This window comes from Salvelinus alpinus, chromosome 10, assembly GCF_045679555.1.
Source record: "Salvelinus alpinus chromosome 10, SLU_Salpinus.1, whole genome shotgun sequence".
NCBI lineage: Eukaryota > Metazoa > Chordata > Actinopteri > Salmoniformes > Salmonidae > Salvelinus > Salvelinus alpinus.
The window spans coordinates 42,145,080-42,164,584 of record NC_092095.1 but is presented as its reverse complement, the minus strand read 5'-3'; the positions used below and the strand labels follow the sequence as shown (position 1 = coordinate 42,164,584).

At 42.8% G+C, this 19,505-nt stretch overlaps 1 long non-coding RNA gene across 1 annotated transcript; it reads right to left on the bottom strand.

Moving 5' to 3' along the window:
- Nucleotides 1–17,239: 17,239 nt before the first annotated feature.
- Nucleotides 17,240–19,171, bottom strand: LOC139532062 (uncharacterized). Its single transcript, XR_011666485.1, has 4 exons — nt 18,777–19,171; nt 18,429–18,662; nt 18,080–18,273; nt 17,240–17,956 (listed from the first exon to the last, which is right to left on the bottom strand). It is a non-coding gene; the product is annotated as an uncharacterized lncRNA (long non-coding RNA).
- Between the last annotated feature and the right edge of the window lie 334 nt (nt 19,172–19,505).

Below are 19,505 nucleotides of genomic sequence, written 5' to 3'. Positions count from 1 at the left end.
CAGCGGTGTGGTTAGTCTGCAAAATGGATGGACCTCTTCCCAGCTACTGGTTGAGCAAACATGTCAAATATTTGGATAGAGAGTAGGCACATTCCATTTTAAACACAAGTCTTTAGTTTTCTCGGTGGAGACTGAAAGAAAGAGACAGGGCCTTAACTTTGTTTCCAGATCTGCTCATAATCCTTTATTGCCAATTTGGAAGTAGGCATTTCCAACCCAAACCTTAATGATAAGTTCAGTGAACGGAGTAAACAAGGCCAAGATAATGTAAGTTATTTTTTAAATAAAAACTTCTTGCCACCTAAGCACTCTCTGTGAATGAACCCTACCACTGAATAGTTTGCTATTAGGGTGAAGGAATGTGTGCCTTTTCCACTTACGGTAAGTTTCTGCCTCCTTTGCAGTTCTTCAAACCATAAAGGTACTACTGTAGGTCTTTCCATTTGTGCTTGTATGTTTATGTGTTTGAGGGAGCAAGTGTTTGTGTTTGAGAGAGTGACAGAATATGCGTGTGTGAGTGGCTTTAGCAGCGAGTGTCCCAGGAGACAGTGATTCAGGAGCAGGAGTGTGGACCAGCCAGAGAGGGAGAAAAGAGATGTCGTCTCATGTGAATCAATTTGGTTGTACTCAGAGATGAACATGGTCTTAAGACTTCCCGTGTGTACTAATAAAATATATTAAGCACAAAGTGTTATTCCACTCTGTGCAGCATGAGGTCAGGGGGTGAAGGGATCCAGTTTGAAAAGTTCCTCCTCTGCCACGGGGGCACATCGATGGGAAGGAGAGGAGCGCCCGCTACCGCCTCAAAAACGTACATTACATTATAGGATGGCTTTGAATTTTTCTTCTCTACCCCTTCCCTCTGAGTAACTATGTTAAGAGAGAGCTTGTGTGTCAGAGGTTTGTTCAGGAGGGTGCAACAGTACAAAACACTCTAAAATAAATGAATTATGTAGAACAGATCTGATTCTGTCCTGTACCTAAATATGGCTATGGTTTACTATTAGGCATTTATTCATACAAGGGAACAATGATTTAATATGACAAACTCTACTCTTGTATTTATCACTAGGTAGGTACTGTAGGTATTCATGTGTAATACAATCCTAGGTTTTGACTGTTTGTGGAAATTAACCAAGACTTCCTGTACAGAGAGATGGCAAGGTCAGGGTCAAAGTAATGTTATAACTTCTCTAAATGTCTACCTATGTTATGTAACTGACTAGTTCTTCCATACCAGAGATAAGTATCTTGCCCACCCGAGTGTCTCTGTCTCAAATGGCACCCTATTCCCTTTACAGTGCACTGCTTTTGACCAGAGCCATTTGGGACACACCCTCTCTCTCTGTTGAGTGGTTCTCCTTCTGAAGTGGGTCTAGCACCTCTCCAGGGGTGTGTTTGGCTAACCTGCTTGCGTTGACCCCCATCCTCTGTGTCTCCGGGCAGCAAACCATAGGTTCTGATTTATGAGCCAACATGGCGATAGGTCCGAGATGGATTGAAACACTCAGAGGAATTCTGGCGGTTTTAGACAAAGGCGCTGTGGACCTTGTTAGACCTGGGTTCAAATAAAGTTGAACTCTTTCAAGTGCTTTCAGCATTTGCTTTAGCATGCCTGTAGTGACAGCTAGGAGGGGGCTTCAGTTTTGCGACTATTATTTTGGTTCTATTGCGCCAGGCAAGCTCAATCAAGCCCAGCTAGCGTATTTGGATTGATTTCATATAGTTGAACCAAGGTTTGATCATAGTTTATGTTGCTGGGGCTTTTCCTTGGCTCCAAGCCTCTCCCTCTTCAGAGCCTGAAAGAATTCACAAAGGTGGCTTGAGGGGTTTGTAAAATGGGAGGGATTGGATTTTTTTTTAAACCTAAGGATAAAGAAGATATAAAAATGGTCTTGGTCTTGGATTTGGAATTCTACTTTTAAAACAATTTTTAACAACCTCTTTTTACACCTCTGCAATTTAGCGTTTTAAATCCTGGCGTGAAATAGTGGACCAAGGAAGTCCATTTTTTTTTTGTAATTCATGAAATTACTATTACTTTCTATTTTGCTACAAGAAAACATTCCAGCGTTCCAAGTCGTGTCCGCCAAATGTCATCCTATCCCCAATATAGTGCACCAGCACTACCTTTCAAAAGCAGTGCACTATATAGGGAATAGGGTGCCATTTAGGTTACATACCTATATTTCAAATCAAATTTTATTTGTCACATGCGCTGAATACAACAGGTGGACCTTACTGTGAAATGCTTACTTATAAGCCCGTAACTCTATTTATTGAACTGCATTGTTGATTAAGAAAATAAAACACAAAGTAACAATAACGAGGCTATATACAGGGGGTGCCGGTACCGAGTCAATGTTAGTCAGTGTCATTTGTACATGTAGGTAGGGGTAAAGTGACTATGCATAGTTAATAAACAGCAGGTAGCAGCAGTGGGGGGTGGGGAGGTCAATGTAAATCTTTCGGGTGGCCACTTGTTTAATTGTTCAGCAGTCTTATGGCTTTGGGGAAGAAGTTGTTCAACTTCTTATGGCTGCAATCCCGTTAACGGGATCGATGTGACAACAGCCAGTGAAAGTGCAGGGCGCCAAATTCAAACAACAGAAATCTCATAATTAAAATTCCTCAAGCATACAAGTATTTACACTTCTTGTTAATCCCACCAAAGTGTCCGATTTCAAAAAGGCTTTATAGCGAAAGCACCACAAACGATTATGTTAGGTCACCGCAAAATCACAGAAAAACACAGCCATTTTTCCAGCCAAAGAGAGGAGTCACAAAAAGCAGAAATAGAGATAAAATGAATCACTAACCTTTGATGATCTTCATCAGATGACACTCATAGGACTTCATGTTACACAATACATATATGTTTTGTTCGATAAAGTTCATATTTATATCCAAAAACCTCAGTTTACATTGGCGCCATGTTCAGAAATGCCTCCAAAATATCCGGAGAAATTGCAGAGAGCCACATCAAATAACAGAAATACTCATCATAAACTTTGATGAAAGATACATGTTTTACATAGAATTAAAAGATACACTTGTTCTTAATGCAACTGCTGTGTCAGATTTCAAAAAGCTTTACGGCAAAAGCACAATATTCAATAATCTGAGAACAGCGTTCAGCCACAAAAGGAAGCCATACAGTTACCCGCCAAATTGTGCAGTCAACAAAACTCATATATAGCATTATAAATCTTCACTTACCTTTGCGGATCTTTGTCGGAATGCACTCCCAGGACTCCCACAAGAAATGTTCGTTTTGTTCGGTAATGTCCATAATTGATGTCCAAATAGCTATTTTTGTTAGCGTGTTTGGTAAACAAATCCAAAGTCAGGAAGCGCGTTCACTAAAAGCCAAAAAAAATTCTAAAAGTTCCGTAACAGTCAGTAGAAACATGTCAAACGATGTGTTGAATCAATCTTTAGGATGTTTTTAACATAAATCTTGAATAATGTTCCAACCGGAGAATTCCATTGTCTTCAGAAGTGCGATGGAACAGAGCTCCCTCTCATGTGAACGCGCATGAGCATGGTCAGCTCATGATAGACCTTACTCATTCCCGTCTCCTTCGGCCCCACTTCACAGTAGAAGCATCAGACAAGGTTCTACAGACTCTTGACATCTAGTGGAAGCTGTAGGAAGTGCAAACTGACCCATATCCCACTGTGTATTCGATAGTCGATGAGTTGAAAACCTACAACCTCAGATTTCCCACTTCCTGGTTGGATTTTTTCTCAGGTTTTTGCCTGCCATATGAGTTCTGTTATACTCACAGACATCCTTCAAACAGTTTTAGAAACTTCAGAGTGTTTTTTATCCAATACTATTAATAATATGCATATATTAGCAACTGGGACTGAGGAGCAGGCAGTTTACTCTGGGCACCTTTTCATCCAAGCTACTCAATACTGCCCCTGCAGCCATAAGATTAAGGAACCTTTTGAACCTAGACTTGGCGCTCCGGTACCACTTGCCCTACGGTAGCAGAGAGAACAGTCTATGACTTGGGTGACTGGAGTCCTTGACAACTTCTGACGCCGCCTAGTATATAGGTCCTGGATGGCAGGAAGCTTGGCCCCAGTGATGTACTGGGCCGTAGGCAATACCCTCTGTAGCGCCTTACGGTCGGATGCCGAGCAGTTGCCATACCAGGCAGTGATGCAACTGGTCAGGATGCTCTCAATGGTGCAGCTGTATAATCTTTTGAGGATCTGGGGACCCCTGCCAAATATTTTCTGTCTCCTAAGGGGGAAAAAGTATTGTCAAGCCCTCTTCATGACTGTCTTGGTGTGTTTGGATCATGACAGTTTGTTGAACAGTGAACATGGAGTACAGGAGGGGACTAAGCACACACCCCTGAGGGGCCCCAGTTTTGAGGATCAGCATGGCAGATGTGTTGTTGCCTACCGTTACCACCTGGGGGCGGCCCGTCAGGAAGTCCAGGATCCAGTTGCAGAGGGAGGTGTTTAGTTCCAGTGTCCTTAGCTTAGTGATAGCTTTGTGGGCACTATGGTATTGAACGCTGAGCTGTAGTCAATGTACAGCATTCTCACATAGGTGTTCCTTTTGTCCAGGTGGGAAAGGGCAGTATGGAGTGCGATTGAGATTACGTCATCTGTGGATCTGTTGGGGCGGTATGCGAATTGGAGTGGGTCTAGGGTTTCTGGGATGATGGTGTTAATGTGAGCCATGACCATCCTTTCAAAGAACTTCATGGCTACCGACGTGAGTGCTACGGGGCGGTAGTCATTTAGGCAGGTTAACTTCGCTTTCTTGGGCACAGAACTATGGTGGTCTTCTTGAAACGTGTAGGCATTACAGACTCGGTCAGGGAGAGGTTGAAAATGTCAGTGAAGACACTTGCCGGTTTGTCCGCGCATGCTCTGGGTACACGTCCTAGTAATCGGTCTGGCCCCGCGGCCTTGTGAATGTTGACCTGTTTAAAGGTCTTGGCTACAGAGAGCATGATCAAACAGTTGTCCGGAACAGCTGGTGCTCTCATGCATGCTTGCCTCAAAGCGAGCAAAAAAGGCATTTAGCCCATCTGGTAGGGTGGGTTAACTGCCTTGTTTGGGGGCAGAACGACAGATTTTTACCTTGTCAGCTTGGGGATTCGATCCAGCAACCTTTTGATTACTGGGCCAATGCTTTAACCACTAGGCTACCTGCCGCACCAATTTGAAAAGTGTCCGGATTAATGTCTCACTCCTTGAAAGCGGCAGCTCTAGCCTTTAGCTCGGTGCGGATGTTGCCTGTAATCCATGGCTTCTGGTTGGGAACGTTTTGTCAATGTGGGGACGACGTCGTCAATGCACTTATTGATGAAGCCGGTGACTGAGGTGGTATACTCCTCAATGCCATTGAATGAATCACGGAACACATTCCAGTCTATGCTAGCAAACAGTTCTGTAGCGTAGCATCCGCGTCATCTGACCACTTCCGTATTGAGCGAGTCACTGGTACTTCCTGCTTTAGTTTTTGCTTGTAAGCAGGAATGAGGAGGATAGAATTATGGTCAGATTTGACAAAGGGAGGGGAGGGAGAGCTTTGTATGTGCCTCGGTGTGTGGAGTAAAGATGGTCTAGAGTTGTTTTTCCTCTGGTTGCACATGTGACATGCTGGTAGAAATGAGGTAAAACGGATTTAAGTTTTTCTGCAATTAAGTCCCCAGCCACTAGGAGCGCCGCTTCTGGATGAGCAATTTCTTGTTTGCTTATGGCCTTATACAGCTCGTTGAGTGCGGTCTTTCCAGAGGGCCTTATCTCTCAGACCACTTTTACATGCTCTTTTAGCAAACCATCTGATCCATGCTATAGCACGTACCTCCCCAGGCTCCACATACATGGTATTTTCCAAATGGCATCCTATCCCCAATATAGTGCACTACTTTTGACCAGGGCACATAGGTCTCTGGTTAAAAGTAGGAATAGGGTGCCATTTAGAACAAGTGCATAAGTGGGGAAAGTAATCTCAAATCACTTCCCCTCCCAGTTCCATGAATTGTCCTGACAGCATTGTGAGAGGTTATAACACCATGCAGCTTCCGTAGGTTGAGGGACAACTATTCACGTCTCCCAGGCAGTGTATCAGTGTATTTCCCCCAATCTCACTACAACCATTTACCCGTCAACATAAGCAGAGTTGACCCGCTCCCAACACCCTCTCTTTCTCTCCCTCTCTCTTTTTCCCTCTTTCTGTATGCGCCTCTCTCTCTCCCCTCTATCTCTCTTGCTCTTTCACGTGGGAGGAGTGTAGTTGGAGCAGGAATGATCCTGACACACGCTCAGGTCCCTTGAGATTATCAGTGTGTGTATCTCTCTCCTCTAGAATTATCCTACATTCAATGTAGTTACAGTGGCACGTCAGGCTTCCACTTTCAGTCACTGAAAGCTGCCAGGTCTGACAAAAACAAGCTATCACAGTTTACATAACGGAAACCCCCAAAGAAAGCAGAATGGGGAAGCAACTGGCCCAATAATGTAAGCAGTGTGTAGAGTAAGGGGAAGCCTCAATGTCACTGTACTGTACCAAAATATCCATTGTTTTAGGTCAGGGTTCAGGGTGCTCTGCTGCCTAATTGGTGCATGGCACAGGGTTGGTGATTCAATTGAATGTTGGCACCATGGTCATTTGCACATCCGTTATAGCAGACCTAGGATGGATGAGTGAGAATGCCCCCCATTTCAGTAGCCTATGGGCCATTGATGCAAGCCTCTATTGATATAATATCTGTATGGCTTTAATTAATAAAACAACTGGATTGTGGTCCTACGCCATGCACAGACATACCCAGTTCCATTGTACCATATACCCTCCAACCCCACCGGAATGAAGGACAAGGGGTGAGTCCTTCCCATGGTAACACACCCTTCAGAAAACTTGGTTTGCGTCACAAATGGCACCCTATTGCCTATTTAGTCCACTTCTTTTGACCAGGATCTTGATCAAAAGTAATGCACAATAAAGGGGATAGGGTGCCATTTGGGACGCATCCTCAATGTCCATTCCTCCCTCCAGTCGTCTCTTTTCCATGGCTGGGAGGCTGGCCTGTGGATGGGCTTCTTATACTGTAGGGGTCAGCTGCTCACTTGAAAAGGATGAGATGGCAACGTTTGTACAACGTTGTTACTGTACATCCTGTCTGGTTAAATCCAGCACTGTTTGGGATGAGGACTGGGACTGGTAGGCTACTGCACTGTCCATGTGGATGCCCTATTAAGGCCAGCTGTTTGGTCCCCCCTGGATGGTCTCAAAGCATAGCTCTGTGTGTCCAGTGTGGGCCTTTATGTGGTTGGCGCTGGACACTGTCAGGATCCATGATGCATCCAGGGGGGCTGGAGCAGTCTGTCCCTGGGCTGAGGGAAGGTAGATGGAGACCGATGGAGTATGGCTCTATGCCAAAGAGATGATCAGCACCCCCCAAAATCCTCCCTCTCTTTCGTTAGCAGCCAGAACTAGCCATATCAGCTGTGAGAGAGCCTAACTCCTGGCTCCCCTACACACATACCCCATTTCCACCTCCCATTGCCCTACAAAACACCATGCTTTAAGACCATCTGACTGCCACTATCAGGGGACACAATTACCACCACACCAAATATAGCCTTTCTGGGAACTATTCATCCTGTTAATCAAATTTCTGTTGTACCATATCACTTCAATTAGCCAAACACAGCCTTTTTCTCAACTCATCTTTGGACCAGCAGAATGAGGGTAGTGAGTTATAGTACTTTGAATAACAAGGGGCTGTTAGCTATTTGAATAACAAGGGGCTGTTAGCTAGCTGCTCTGCAATACCATGTGGTAGAGTGCATTGGCGGCACATGAGTTTCTAGTTTAAGGAAGCTAAACTCTCCCCATAAAAATTCACCATTATAATAAGGCATTCCATGCATCATTGCATTTGCAGACTTATGTAAAATAACCTACAGTGCCTTGCAAAAGTATTCATTCCCCTTGGTGTTTTTCCTATTTTGTTGCATTACAAACTGTAATTTAAATAGATTTTTATTTGGATTTCATGTAATGGACATACACAAAATAGTCCAAGTTGGTCAAGTGAAATGGAGAAAAAAAATTATGTTTCAAAAGATTCTAAAAAATAAAAAACGGAAAAGTGATGCGTGCATATGTATTCACCTCCTTTGCTATGAAGCCCCTAAATAAGATCTGGTGCAACCAATTACCTTCGAAAGTCACATAATTAGTTAAATAAAGTCTAATTTAAGAAATGTGTTCAAGTTTTCCCACACTTAGTAGAGAGACACATGATAGCATACAGTGGGGCAAAAAAGTATTTAGTCAGCCACCAATTGTGCAAGTTCTCCCACTTAAAAAGATGAGAGAGGCCTGTAATTTTCATCATAGGTACATTTCAACTATGACAGACAAAATGAGAAAAAAAAATCCAGAAAATCCCATTGTAGGATTTTTTATGAATTTATTTGCAAATTATGGTGGAAAATAAGTATTTGGTCAATAACAAAAGTTTATCTCAATACTTTGTTATATACCCTTTGTTGGCAATGACAGAGGTCAAACGTTTTCTGTAAGTCTTCACAAGGTTTTCACACACTGTTGCTGGTATTTTGGCCCATTCCTCCATGCAGATCTCCTGTAGAGCAGTGATGTTTTGGGGCTGTTGCTGGGCAACACGGACTTTCAACTCCCTCCAAAGATTTTCTATTGGGTTGAGATCTGGAGACTGGCTAGGCCACTCCAGGACCTTGAAATGCTTCTTACGAAGCCACTCCTTCGTTGCCCGGTCGGTGTGTTTGGGATCATTGTCATGCTGAAAGACCCAGCCACGTTTCATCTTCAATGCCCTTGCTGATGGAAGGAGGTTTTCACTCAAAATCTCACGATACATGGCCCCATTCATTCTTTCCTTTACACGGATCAGTCGTCCTGGTCCCTTTGCAGAAAAACAGCCCCAAAGCATGATGTTTCCACCCCCATGCTTCACAGTAGGTATGGTGTTCTTTGGATGCAACTCAGCATTCTTTGTCCTCCAAACACGACAAATTGAGTTTTTACCAAAAAGTTATATTTTGGTTTCATCTGACCATATGACATTCTCCCAATCTTCTTCTGGATCATCCAAATGCTCTCTAGCAAACTTCAGACGGGCCTGGACATGTACTGGCTTAAGCAGGGGGACACGTCTGCCACTGCAGGATTTGAGTCCCTGGCGGCGTAGTGTGTTACTGATGGTAGGCTTTGTTACTTTGGTCCCAGCTCTCTGCAGGTCATTCACTAGGTCCCCCCGTGTGGTTCTGGGATTTTTGCTCACCGTTCTTGTGATCATTTTGACCCCACGGGGTGAGATCTTGCGTGGAGCCCCAGATCGAGGGAGATTATCAGTGGTCTTGTATGTCTTCCATTTCCTAATAATTGCTCCCACAGTTGATTTCTTCAAACCAAGCTGCTTACCTATTGCAGATTCAGTCTTCCCAGCCTGGTGCAGGTCTACAATTTAGTTTCTGGTGTCCTTTGACAGCTCTTTGGTCTTGGCCATAGTGGAGTTTGGAGTGTGACTGTTTGAGGTTGTGGACAGGTGTCTTTTATAATGATAACAAGTTCAAACAGGTGCCATTAATACAGGTAACGAATGGAGGACAGAGGAGCCTCTTAAAGAAGAAGTTACAGGTCTGTGAGAGCCAGAAATCTTGCTTGTTTGTAGTTGACCAAATACTTATTTTCCACCATAATTTGCAAATAAATTCATTAAAAATCCTACAATGTGATTTTCTGGAATTTTCTTTCTCATTTTTTCTGTCATAGTTGAAGTGTACCTATGATGAAAATTACAGGCCTCTCTCATCTTTTTAAGTGGGAGAACTTGCACAATTGGTGGCTGACTAAATACTTTTTTGCCCCACTGTATAAATATGAGCAAGGTTTGAAATTATGTTTCAGTCAAACATGTCTGTTTGAGCTTCTATCGGTCAATTTGCAGACTACAAATTATTTGGAATTTTGTTCCGGCCCCCCGACCATCCGCTCAAGGAAATTCTTTCCCACCTCTAGTTCTTCTGGCTGTGTGCATTTTTTAGAGCTGTGAGTGTGTGTGTGTCTGTCTGTGTGTGCATCAGCAGGTTTGTCCGTGTGTATGCGTACATACATCTGTGTGTGTGGGTACGTCTGTGTGTGTAGACATGCACTTCTTATCTTGGTCAGCTTAGCTCAGACAGAACAGAGCAGTAAGGGTGGGTGTGGTACGAAAGAGGCCCTGTCTGAAGCTGTTTTCACAGCCTTAGTCAGTAGTAGGGTGGCTTTTCTGTCTGGGAGACATAACTATTGTCAGCTGTGCATTGTCTCAGTGGGCAATCAGTGGTGTAGATACAGCAATTGATCATTGGTCACTCCCCCACAGTATAATGTGTTTTCTGTCCACTCTACAATACCTGATTGGCTGACAGAACTGAGAGTAAGAAAAGACGAAGTAAATGACTGTTAAATGATGTTCACAAGTCATTCTCCTCTTTCCCCAGATACATCCTTGTTCTTCTTCTTCTTCACCTCCACCTCTTATATCCTCTAGATCAGCGGCAATATAGAAAACGCTGATACTTTTGTCTTGCCCATTTACACTCTGAATGGCCCACATACACAATCTATGTCTCAAGGCTTAAACATCCTTCTTTAACCTATCCCCTCCCCATTCATCTACACGGATTGAAGTGGATTTAACAAGTGACATCAATAAGGGATCATAGCCTTCACCTGGATTCACCTGGTCAGTCTATGTCATGGAAAGAGCAGGTGTTCTTAATGTTTTGTATACTCAGTGTAATCTTATTCATTATGATCTGAAAGGTGAAACTGATTGTAGATCAGCACTCCTTAAAGATGTTAGTGGCTCATTAAATGACATCTGTGGCAGCAGCCCAGTCCCAGTGACAAGACTGATTGGGCTTCAAGCGTGACAGGCTGTGCTGGAGAACCAGGTCTGTGATCCTGTGATGTCCTAGGTAGAGCTAGCTACTGTGGAAGCCCACAGCTACTGCTTTGAAAAGTTGTGCTAAGACTTTATGTGGCCAGACAGAAGATTTTGGAGACCTATACAAACAGTCCATCCAATCCTATCCCAACCATCAGCTGTAGGGCTTCAGCTGCTCACAATGCAGCTCTTGTTACCAATTATTTAGATTCTGGAATTTGCAACGTAGCCCAGGGCTGAGCCAGGAAAACAACATCAACATCATGCTGATTCTTTGCATAGCCTACTCTCCTCTTCCTCTACTACTATACCCAGACAGAGCTATCGTGTTACCTTAATGAACCCTATTAGGAAGAGTAATCTCTGTTGGTCCTCCGGTGGAGCTGCTCTGTGCTCTCCATCCTTCCCCCATCCCCTCCCTCCATCCCTCCATCTGAGCTGTTCCGTGCTCCATAGCTCTATTGGCTGGCTGGGTTGCTGGGTCACATTACTGTCCGTCTGTCTGTCTGACAGCCTAATGAACCCCACCCCAGAGGAGCGAAAACACAGACGCACACCGTCTTTCTCTAGAGTTCCAGACAATGATGGCCTGTTTTAAGGGGCCCTCTAGATGGGAAGAAGGACAGTGACGCGGGACAGCTGCATCGGGCTGGGGGGCAATAGACAGGCTAATTTAAATGCCATTAGTGATGCGGTTCATAATAAACAACAGGCTGTGTAACCAGGGGTTACTGCATGCCACGCGACCTTGAGGATGCTGACCCCATGACCTGGCTGACCTTGTGACTCTGGGGAAGGTTGGCCATTATACCATGTTTATTCATTTAACCTTGTCAGGAGACGTCCTTATTCTTATACCTGGCAACACAACAACATAGCTTTCAACAACATAACTTAGTAGGGTTTTCTTTGCACAACTTTCCAAAGAGGTAGCCTTAGTGTTGTACTACTACTAATGGGCCTGTCCTTATACCTAACAATTTAAGCTCTTGAATTTCTTACTCTGCCTAATTCTGCTGCAACTTATCAGAATGTGTTGTTTCAAACATGTAACTTGATAAAACAGTATAACCTTTTCCTTTTTAGTTAATTTCCTTCCAGGTGATATGCGTATCTATAGTAAGCCATTCATCCTCAGTGCTGGGTCTGGGTGTGTCTCTTCCTTCCTCGGTGTGTTTAGGTAACAGGAGTGGGGGCCTGAAGACACAGACCAGGCCAGAAGCCTGACTCCATGGTTACATCCCAAATGGCACCCTATTCCCTATTTAGTACACTACTTTTTTCAAAAGTAGTCCACTATATAGGTAATAGGGTGCCGTTTCAGAAGCAGCCTGAGTCTCCATGCCCAAACCTCAGACAGCAGGTTATAATTCTGGGGCTCAGCCAATACGGGCAGGTTGATTTACCCAATATTTGAATGTGGCCAGGTTTATTTTCTTTTGATTAAATAGGCATTTGGGGCATTTGGTGCAGTCAGGCTTTAGATGAACTCTATAATGCCTTTATTTGGCTCCTAGACCCTAACAGGGGAGCAGGGAGCTGGGGGGGATGAGGAGGAGGATGGGGTTGAGGAGAAGGGGGTGGTGGAGAAGGGGGAGGAGGTTGAGAAGGAAGTGGAGCAGGGGATGAGGTGGGTTGAGAAGGAGGTGGGGGAGGTGGAGCACATGTGTTTTGTATCGTGGTAGTATAACAGCACCCCACTTCTCTTCCCTCTCCCCGTTCTCTTTGCTCTTTCTGCTCCTCTTCCTCTCTACCTGTCAGAGCTCTGGCACAAAATTACACACGCCTTTCATTTGGAGAGAAGGGAGCCCTAGAGTGAAGTTATCTTACTGCTCTGGAATGTTCCACCCCTCACCTACCTCCACTGTTAACCCAGATGCAATTAGAGTGAAGGGGGGTAGATAGGGTGGGGTTATTGGAAGAGGGGTGCCTAACTAACGATTGTGTGTGAAATAAATGGACCTCTTTCAAAAATCTGTCCCATTCGTTTGTAGGTCACTCTGTCTATTTGTTCTAGCCTGTCCGAATGGAATGGTGTGAGAGTGAACGGATGGGCAGATAACATTGGAAAGGTTATTATAACAAGACATTTTAAAGTTTTTGTTTGTTATGGTGTTCGGCAGGTTTTCTTCCAGCTGTTCGTGCGCACACATTTGTTTCGTGAGGCAACTCGAAGTTCGGTAGCTGAAGTTTACTCCATTCGTCGGTCATTGATCAACAGTACTACCACAGATAGAACAATGATCCAGATATTTCACCGATGTATAAATGTGCAGCATCCCGTTGGCGTATCCACTCACAACCAAATATGGTGATGAGAGGAGCCCAGTGGCCGGCAATGGGAGAAGATGGACCAAGATGGATTTTGGCCTACACTCTGCTAATTTTCTCAACTATGAAACAATTGATCTCAATACAGTTTTCTGTTTCCAAAACGAGAATATTTTACGAACAGAGTGGACTAAGTTTGGTAGACTTTACCCGTTGCCAAAGTTTTAAGACATTGCGCTCTTTAGAATGAGTGCAAGGGCGAATTTAGTTTTTGCGCACGTGCACTACACAGACTAGGAGTTCCCTAACGGAAATATGCAAATACATGCTAGAACACACCAATAGGATCTTGCTAGCTCGTGCTTGGCTCTGCCCACCTCCTTGCTTGTTCTGCCCACTATGATTAATTTGCTTCCATTGGAAACGACAAGCTGTGGTCTATCATGGGTAAGTTATACAAATCTTTGGTACTACTCCTAGTAGGAGTGGGAACAATGGACAAGATTCTTCAATTAAGTGTTTGTTGTCATTCAACGAGTTTTCATGCACATTTTTTCACTTGAGAAATACTGCACAGAACATCTTATATAACGTAGTTAGATGTAAAAAATTGTGCGACTAAGACCTGCTTGGCAAAAACGTCAGTTAATTACAGATTTCTTGTAGATTAATTCTGATTATTTTGAGGAAGTGTATACTGGCTTCAGTGCCTTGCAAAAGTATTCGTACACTCCACAGAGCTGGGCTTTACGGAAGGGTGGCCGGAAAAAAAGCCATTGCTTAAAGAAAAAAATAAGCAAACACATTTGGTGTTCGCCAAAAGGCATGTGGGAGAATCCCCAAACATATGGAAGAAGGTACTCTGGTCAGATGAGACTAAAATTGAGCTTTTTGGCCATCAAGGAAAATGCTATGTCTGGTGCAAACCCAACACCTCTCATCACCCCGAGAACACCCTCCCCACAGTGAAGAATGGGTGGCAGCATCATGCTGTGGGGATGTTTTTCGTCGGTAGGGACTGGGAAACTGGTCAGAATTGAAGGAATGATGGATGGCGCTAAATAGAGGGGAATTCTTGAGGACTGGGACGGAGGTTCGCCTTCCAGCAAGACAATGACCCGAAGCATACTGCTAAAGCAACACTCGAGTGGTTTAAGGGGAAACATTTAAATGTCTTGGAATGGCCTAGTCAAAGCCCAGACCTCAATCCAATTGAGAATCTGTGGTATGGCTTAAAGATTGCTGTACACAAGCGGAACCCATCCAACTTGAAGGAGCTGGAACAGTTTAGCCTTGAAGAATGGGCAAAAATCCCAGTGGCTAGATGTGCCAAGCTTATAGAGACATACCCTAAGAGACTTGCAGCTGTAATTGCTGCAAAAGGTGGCTCTACAAAGTATTGACTTTTGGGGGGTGAATAGTTATGCACGCTTAAGTTTTCTATTTTTTTGTATTATTTCTTGTTTGTTTCACAATAAATAAAAAAATTGCATCTTCAAAGTGGTAGACGTGTTGTGTAAATCAAATGATACAAATCCCCCAAAAACCATTTTAATTCCAGGTTGTAAGGCAACAAAATAGGAAAAATGCCAAGCTCGGTGAATACTTTCGCAAGCCACTGTATGTTGTTGCTACATCGTCTAAAGAGGGACAAACATATAATCTTCAAGTGAAGGTCATTTAAGGGATTATGCGAGGCACCGACGTTTGCTTCGCCTTGCCGAGTTCTGTTAGGAGGAAATCGAACCTACTATGTGGGCGCCTTTACTGTATCCAGAATTCCAGAACCTCCCCATCTGTACTGTACACAACTCAGCAGACACACAAGACAGACACAGAGCACTGCAGAAGAGTAAGAGGAGGAAATCAGCACTACAGTTTGGATCTTTTTCTTATTTTTTTTTGCCAGGATCATCCACTCAGTAACAATTGCCACTGTTTTCCAGGGAGTCCTTGGTTAGTCCTGATGAAGAATGTTTGCTGGAGTTGGTTGACTTCTCCTTGCCTCATTAGATGTTTCTCCTTCGGCTATGACTGGGGTAGGATACTCTCTCTCTCTTTCTTCCCACTGTGCTTTGAACGGAATCCCCAATGAGTCATGGGTAATAGACCTGCTCAAATGAGTTCTGATGGTGATGTTTCAGTCAGTGATTAAGTCTGACATTATTTCCTCCTATTCTATTCTTCAATCCCACAATGCCGTTATTTTACCCATCATCCATCTCTCTCTCTTCTTCTTTTGTTGTTTGTGAACCTGCTTACTGCATCATATGTCACAGTATCACCTTGGTGAGTCCCAAATGACCTCCTATTTCCTACATAGTGCACTACTTTTGACCAGAGTGTGAATGCATCTTTTGTGATGCGTCTGACAGATCTGTTAGATCAGTTAGCTCAGTGTTCCACCACATCAGTGGTGTAAAGTACTTAAGTAAAAATACTTGAAAGTACTAATTAAGTAATTTTTGGGGGTATCTGTCCTTTACTATTTATATTAGACAACTTTTACTTCACTACATTCCTAAAGAAAATGATGTACTTTTTACTCCATACATTTTTTCCTGACACCCAAAGGTACTCGTTACATTTTGAATGTTTAGCAGGACAGGAAAATGGTCTAATTCACACATTTATCAAGAGAACATCTGTAACGCTCGTCGTTAGGTGGAAGAGAGGAGGACCAAAGCGCAGCGTGGTACGTTTCCATATTTATTGGAAACACTTAACAACACGAACAAAACAATAAACAGAAAATGAAACTAACGACGCTACAGACCTGAACATGTGAACATACAGACAACGAAGAACGCAATGAACAGGAACAATCACCCACAAACAAACAGTGAGAACAACCTACCTAAATATGGTTCCCAATCAGAGGAAACGTAAAACACCTGCCCCTGATTGAGAACCATATCAGGCTAGTTGACAACCCTAAAACAAACATAGAAATACATAACATAGAATGCCCACCCAGCTCACGTCCTGACCAACTAAACAAGACTGAACAAAGGAAATAAGGTCAGGAACGTGACAACATCCCTGGTCATTGTGTCTGATCTGGCGGAGTCACTAAACCCATGCTTCTTTTGTAAATAATGTCTGAGTGTTGGAGTGTGCCCCTGGATATCCGTAAATTAAAAAAATTAAAATGGTGCCATCTGGTTTGCTTAATATAAGGAATTTGAAATTATTTATACTTTTAATTTTGATACTTAAGTATATTTTAGCAATTACATTTAGTTTTGAGACTTAAGTATATTTAAGTTTTGAGACTTTAGTAGACTTAAGTATACTTTTAGACCTTTAATCAAGTAAGATTTTACTGGGTGACTTTCCCTTTTAGTTGACCCATTTTCTGTTAAGTTATCTTTATTTTTTTACTTAAGTATGACAATTCAGTACTTTTTCAACCACTGCACCACATAATCTGCTGCTCTTGCACTCTGGCCTCGTCTATAATGGTACCCTATTCACTCTATAGTGCACTACTTTTGACCAGGGCCCATATAGAGAATATGGTGCCATTTGGATGCATACTCTGTCTTCTTGTCCTTGGTTTGATTTCTTTCTGCTCCCCTTTTGTTTAACGGAGAAGAAAATCTGGGTTAAATAATATTACCGACTTTGAAGTTCTAGAGAATAACTTGTGTGGAGGAGATTGGGGAAATGGTTGAGTCCCTTGAAATACTTGAAATAGTAATTACAAAAAACGCTTTGATATTTTGGATACTGGAGGCACAGTCAGTATGGTAAACCCTACTATTCACACTGCGGTAATAGAATATGTGTCCCAAATGGCACCCTATTCCCTTTATAGTGCACTACTTTTGACCAGAGCACCTGGTCAAAATTAGTGCACTATAAAGGGAATAGGTGTGCCGCCATTTGGAACGTAGACAGAGAATTTCCTGTTTCTCTCTGAATAATAACCACACTGATCTTTGAGATAGTTTTCCATCTTTCCAATTCAAATTACCGTAAAGACAGAAAGTGGATGGATTTAAAGGAGGCTTTTCTCTTCATTTTCTTTGTGTTCATAAACGAAACTTTCCGGGATGAGATTTGAAAGCACTAACTAATATCTTTAATGACAGACTTTTTCATGACATGAATGTACAGTAAAACAAAAAAACTCACCAGAAGCGGGCGGGCGGAGCAAGCAGAGCGATGCAGGTGGAAAGAACGGGACAGGCAGAGCACTGACTGTATGCAAGTAGGATAGTCCATATCTCCAATTGTATCTTTGCTGATAGCAATGTTGTGTTTCCATAAGTGGATGAAATGGTCTAATTTAGCATGCATGGTAAACCCCTTAACTACCTCTTCCAATTCAAATGAGAAAAAAAGTGAATAATGACAACAGTTGTATTGTTTTGTGTGACTACAGGGTCAGCAATAAAACGCAAAAATAGAGACACGTTCTAATTGAGCGAGGCATCAAAGTCGACAACCCACCCGCCTGGCTTCGTTTGGGTCATTATCATTTAAAACAATGCATTCTAAAATAAATCACACAGACAGCTAACTACAGATGAGATATTTATGATTTTATAATATAAGTAGCAATGTTCTGTACATTTATTTATACCATTAGTGTATTGATGGCATTACCAATACTGTGTTGATGGCATTACCAATACTGTGTTGATGGCATTACTATTACTGTATTGTAGTGGAGGCTTGTGACTTGAAAAATTGAGGAGGATGGAAGACCCATGGTATAGCTGCGGACCGAACAACAAAGAACATTTAAAAAATCATCAAAAACAAATGATTTGAACCTAAAACGTTTAATAAAGACATTTAAGTAAAATATTATGGGGAATGGGAATGAGAGGGCTACTTACAGTGTTGGGAAGGGCAGCAGTAATTGAATGAGGGTATGAGGCACGAGTAGAGGTGTTCAAAGGCTTGACTTCAGTGCAGGACAGGGTTGAGGTGTTCAGAGGCTTCAGTGCAGAAAAAGCTTAATCATGGATGGATGGATGGATGGTGTTGGAGAAGAGCCCAACTCCTCCACTAAGGGCAGTACAGGATTTGACTGGGAAGACAAAAAACAATAACACACAGTTAGACAAAAGAGTTAAGAATGAGTTAGTCCAAGCAAGGAGTAAAATCACATTGATGTGTAATAATGTGATCGTGTATGTGATTGACTCTACATAATGATGAAAGAAAATGTATAGGGGTACTCACAGTGCTTGGACAGGAAACATTCAATGTGCCAGTGGATGAAAGGGCATATGGGAAATGGGGAATAACCAGGGGATTCCGTTCTTCAGAGGGGCACAGACTGTTCAGTTCTTCAGATGGGCACAGACTGTTCAGTTCTTCAAAGGGGTACAGGGCTGTTCAGTTCTTCAAAGGGGTACAGGGCTGTTCAGTCTGTTTAGTTTTTCAGAGGGCCATGGGTGGAGCATGGGGGAATTACTATTGAAAACAAAATTAAAATGAATTTCAATAAAAAATTGGTAACATAATTTCATTAACATAAAAAACGAATGTAAACTTCATTATAATGGGAAAAACATGTGAAAGCCTTACGTTATGATGAAGTCCTTTCTTCTCATAGTCTGGTTGACAAACTGGTCGATGGCCTTCTCGTACTAGTGAGTATTTTTATGCAGTGATTTAAGAATTCTCTATGGATAGTAGAGGTGAAACGGTACGTGTATTCATATTGAACTGTTCGGTACAGGGTCCACGGTGCACGGTTCGGTACGCACTGCGAACCGAACAATACATGAATCATATATTATAGCTAGGAAAATATCTATATATTAATTTATTTTATTTTATTTATTGCATAAACCAATGGCGCATAAAAAAATAAGTTGTTTATATCCACATAGTAATAAAGTTGTCTTAAAAAAAATAAGTTGTTTAGTCTCGTAGCTGTATGCAGCTTCGCTCATTAGTTATTTCACTCCAGCGAGAACAGAGCTGAGAGACCGTCGTAGCAGCAATTAGCTTATGAAGGAATTAGCAGTTAGCTAAATGCAAAGGAGCAACTTGGCAAGCATTGGCGAGCCAGAACTAGAAGACGCCCCAGTATCATTCAGGTCTGCCGTCTGGGAACATTTCGGTTTCCCTGTAAACTATAACAGGGGTTGCCAACGAGTGGTGGATAAAACTTTTACAACATGTAAGCCTATTCGAGTGACATGACTACTCATTTGCGCCGACATCACCCCAAAGTGCCAATCGGTATGACTAGGCGAAAAAATGAAACGGCAACCAATCGACAACAACTTCTCCACACAGCCATCAGGC